Consider the following 4512-nt stretch of genomic DNA (forward strand, 5'->3'; position numbering starts at 1 on the left):
TTCTTTGTTGTGGGTCCTTCTAGTTGTGGCATGTGGGACGCTGCCTCAGCGTGGTTTGATGAACAGTGCCATGTCCGCGCCCAGGATTCGAACTAACGAAACACTGGGCCGCCTGCAGCAGAGCGCGTGAACTTAACCACTCGGCCACGGGGCCAGTCCCTAGCATCCTGGTTTTGATCTGAGAGGAGGGTCAAAGCTTGTAACACTCAGGCCTCTGCATCTAAACCTGCTGGACCCCTTCTCTGGGCATCAGCCTTCCGGCACCTTTTGCCCCCACCCCACTTCCAGAGCAGCCCTCCCCACGCATCCAGGGTCATGGAGTTTCAGGGTGGGAAGGGGCTCTGGATGCCTCCTGATCTCTGTGGTCCTAAGTGATGCTCTCTTATGACAGTAGTAATTCATTGTCTGTGACTGTTCCTTTAATCCCGTCTCCCCCCAACAGTGTAAACTCTAGGAGGCAGGGAATGTGCTCCCCACCCCCTCCAATGGAGAAGGAATATGCGAGACCCCACAGCCACCCTGGGGACCTAGTCTCAACTCAGCCCCCAGCTTACCTCCTGTCCTGATCACAGGAGCTGCCGCTGGGCTCAGCCCATCTTCTCTTTCCTTGTCTGCTTCTGTTCTGCCCTCCAGTTCCACGAAGGACCCACGAAGGCAGGGGTTCTCAAGCCTCAGCTACAGCTAGCATCTGGCACTGTTCCCCTGGCTTCAAAATATGTGTCCCTCCTGGCACCTCTTCTTGGAGCTGAGACCTGGAAATACCTGCACACTGGCTGTCTAATGGACATTTCATTCATTCATTCAACAATATTGAATGAGTCTCTCCTCTCATGGAAATCACGTTCTAAAGAGGGAGGTAGCTGACCAAGTAGTCACAGGGGGCAGCCACGGCTTGTAATTGAATGGAAGTAATCATAGCATATTGGGAGAGAGGAACAGGGGAATCCATTCGGAGCAGGCCTCTCAAGGGGTGGCCTTGTAGTGGGACCCGATGCTGTGCAGATGGGGGAGCCTCTCCCTCAGCTCTCCCGAAGCACCCAGCGCAGATGCCCAGAGCTGAATTTAAAAACCTATGCTCTGCCCCTGCCCTGCTTCTAGTTTCCGTAGCTTAGGGAGGGGCCTCTGCATCCAGCCAAGTGTGCACACCAAAACCCAAGGTCAACCTGGGCACCCCTTCCGCCCCCACCTCCAATCACCAAGTCCTGTGGGTTGTCGCTGTAACCTGACAGTTTCACCCCACCTCCATACTGTCCTAGCTGCCACCTTCACTCGTGAGCCATGCAGAGCCTTGTGCTCTTCCAACCCAGTCTCCGTATTCCACTGAGCCATCTTTTAAAAATGCACCTTGCTCCCTGGCTTAAACTCGACAGCGGCTTTCCCTTTGCTCCAGGATGAAATCTAAACTCCCTACTGCACACCCCTCATGGGTGGCCCTGCTCTCCTCCTGGGCTCATCTTGAGCCCACAACCTCCCCCTCTGGTTCTTGCCACACTGGCCTTTCAATTCCTCCAGCCTTTGCATCAGCATGCATTTCCGCTTACGGGGAGCTCCCTCATCTTGCCTTCAAGTTGCATCTCTAACCTCCTGAGCTTACACTCCAGGGAGGCGCTCTGTCCACCGCTTCACAGCCCTTCCTGGTGTGTAACTGCGTCACGACTGTGTGCTTACCTAAGCCTGCCTCCCCTGCTCCAGGTGGGCTCCACGGAGCAGGGGCATCTCCGTTTTGCCTGCCATCGTAGCCCCAGTGCCTAGCACAGCTTGACACATGCTAGGGGCACCATAATTATTGCAGTCTGGCTGGTGATGGACAAAGGAAGGAAAGAACGTGCTGTGGGAATCCCGGATCTCCCCCTTCCCTCACTGTGCTCCAGCTCTCTTACCTGGTGAATAGGGCCTGGACACGTACTCGAAGCCAGCGAAAGTGTGCACAGACACACCACATTGGCCCTGAACCCAGCCTCACCGGGCTAAGAACAGCTTTCCCCTCCTAGAGTTGCTACCAACCAAAAGCATTTTGCAGTGGTGGAGCGACTCCAGACCCCCCAGATGTCCCCTAACCAGGGCCTTCTGCCTCCGATCCCCCCTCAAAAGGGCTGGGAAATCACCTGCATCCTTCCTCCCTTCTTGCAAGGAGGGGTCGGTGTCATGGGGCCAGCTGGTTAGGAGGGTGGTTTGCCAGCAGCGGTTTTTGAAATCTTTTTCTTTTTTAATCAGCAGACCTTCTGACATCCAGCCTCCAGTGGAGGCCAGCCCAGGAAACCCCAGCCTCCCTGCTGGAAGAAGCCCCGCTCGCCTTCCCCCCCCAGCTCCTTCCTGGAGCCCCGGTGGAAAGCATTTCCACAACTGCTACTCGGAGGACCTGGATCTTCTGGTTACCTTTCCACCCCACCAGGTAAGCTGTCCCGTAACCGGGGGCAGGCTCCCAAAGGAAAAGTCAGCTCAGAATTTTTGAAAAAACTACATCAGTTCTGTACCCTCCTAGAATGCAACTGGACAACGCATGTAAAAAGCTTTAGTCTTGATGAACCTTTGACAGAACGATTCAGCTCTCAAGAATTACCCTAAGAAAAGCAGAAGTTGTAGGTCCCCAGGAAGACGTTCATCACCGTCCGGTCACAAAAGCAGGGAGAATGGAAGAGTCCTGAAGGTGCTCAGCAGCAGGGAAGGTAAACAGTCCTGGCACGCGCTCACACGGAAGGCAGCCGGCAAGACGGATGAGAAAACATACTCGATGACATGGGAATAGTTTAGGACGGAGGCAGATGAGAAATAAAGTGACAAAATGCAGTGTACAGAAAGATTCCATTTTCATAAAAAAAATATGTAGATACGTATAGAAAAAAAGGCAGAGTAGACACATTTTAATTGTGGGATTATGGAGCATTTTCCCTTTTACTCATTTGTATTTTTAGATTTTCTACGACAAACCTATTTCCCTTTCATAAGGAAAGAACTGAAGATGACGTTAGCAAGATAATACAGATACACCTAAAGAAGGAAAAAAAATCCCTCACAGAAGACACCCCAGCTGGGACCGAGCCCCTGTTGCCCCGTCAGGTCCCCTTCTCACAGTGCAGGGGAGGGTGGGGGCCCTGGATGAGGCGACGGGCTTGCGACTTCGTGGGAGCCACACACTCCTCCTGGGCACATACCTGCAGGGTCGCTGGAAGAGATGGCTTCCAAGAAGTGGGCTCCCTTCGACCCCCTGAGGTCACGGCTCAGGACATCACAAGGACCCCTGAAGTCAGTGAACTCAGACGTGTGTTTGTGGCTCCACCAGTGGGCAGCTTGGCCCTGCTGTCCCAGACGGCCAGTTTCTGGGTGAAGAGAGACCAGCTAGCCCTGCCCCTTCCTGTCTGCCCTCACGGTCAGGTTGAGATGGCCTGCCTCGCTGCCTCGGGAAGCCAACTGCCCAGCACCCATCCTCCGCGTGTGCATTTATCGGGGCTCCCTCTGCATCATGCTGTGGTTTGATCCTCCCCACCTCAGCCCTGGATGGTGGGCCTGATACTTCAGAGTTGAATTGAAGCCCACAGAAATGCAGACCTAGGGGCCAGCCTGGTGGCGTAGGGCTTAAGTTTGTGTGCTCTGCTTTGGCAGCCCAGGGCTCACAGGTTCAGACCCTGGGCGCAGACCTACACACTACTTGTGAAGCTACGCTGCGGCATCCCACAAAAAATGGAGGAAGACTGGCATAGGTGTTACCTCAGGGTCAATCTTCCTCACCAAAAAATAAACAAACAAACAATAAGAGATTAAAAGAAAGGAAGAAAGAAAGAAAGAAATGCAGACCTGGGTCACCGGGCAGCCCGAGCACTTTTGCTTGTGACACTTAGGAGGCCGGCCCCTGGCCCCCACCTGGGGTCCTGGCTCAGCGTGGGGTGGGTGCAGTTATCTCCGACTGCTTTCTCAGTGCCCAGCCTGCACCCGCCCACACTGCTAGGCCCAGGGTCGGCCCTCCTGCACTTAGAGCCAGGCCTCCTGGCCAGGCCGCTCTGCCTGGGCGGGCGGTGTCCAGCTGTGCACTGGGAGGGCTGGCGCCACCCAGCTGCTGGATGACTGGCCATTCCGAGTGGGCTCAGGAGAAAAGCAGGTCTCTGTCCCACGGCTGACCCTCACCCCTGCAGCCCTGGGGCCAGGTCAGCGACCGCTGGTTGGGACAGGCTTTTCTGAAGGGACAAGTGAGCACTTTCTGCCGGAGCCCTTGCTCACACTGTTCTCCTGGAACACCCTCCTTTCTCTGCTCAGAAAAGTCCTGGTCACCCTTCTGGCCAGGCCCGGCTCACGCAGCTAATCTCCTGTTCAAATTCCTTAGCCCTTCCGGGAACACGTCACACTGAGCCCGCCACCCCACACCATGAGCCTGGGGACTCAACCCAAACTCTGGGCTGGAGAAGGGAGTGAGTGACATCACTTCCACCTCAGCCGGGGCTCTGCCCCCACCCGCTGGGGCCCTTCTCACGCCGGCCTGAGCTGTCCCAGCAAAGAGAATAAAGACAAGACAGACTGAGG

The sequence above is a fragment of the Equus caballus genome, chromosome 2, assembly GCF_041296265.1.
Source record: "Equus caballus isolate H_3958 breed thoroughbred chromosome 2, TB-T2T, whole genome shotgun sequence".
NCBI classification, from domain to species: Eukaryota; Metazoa; Chordata; class Mammalia; order Perissodactyla; family Equidae; genus Equus; species Equus caballus.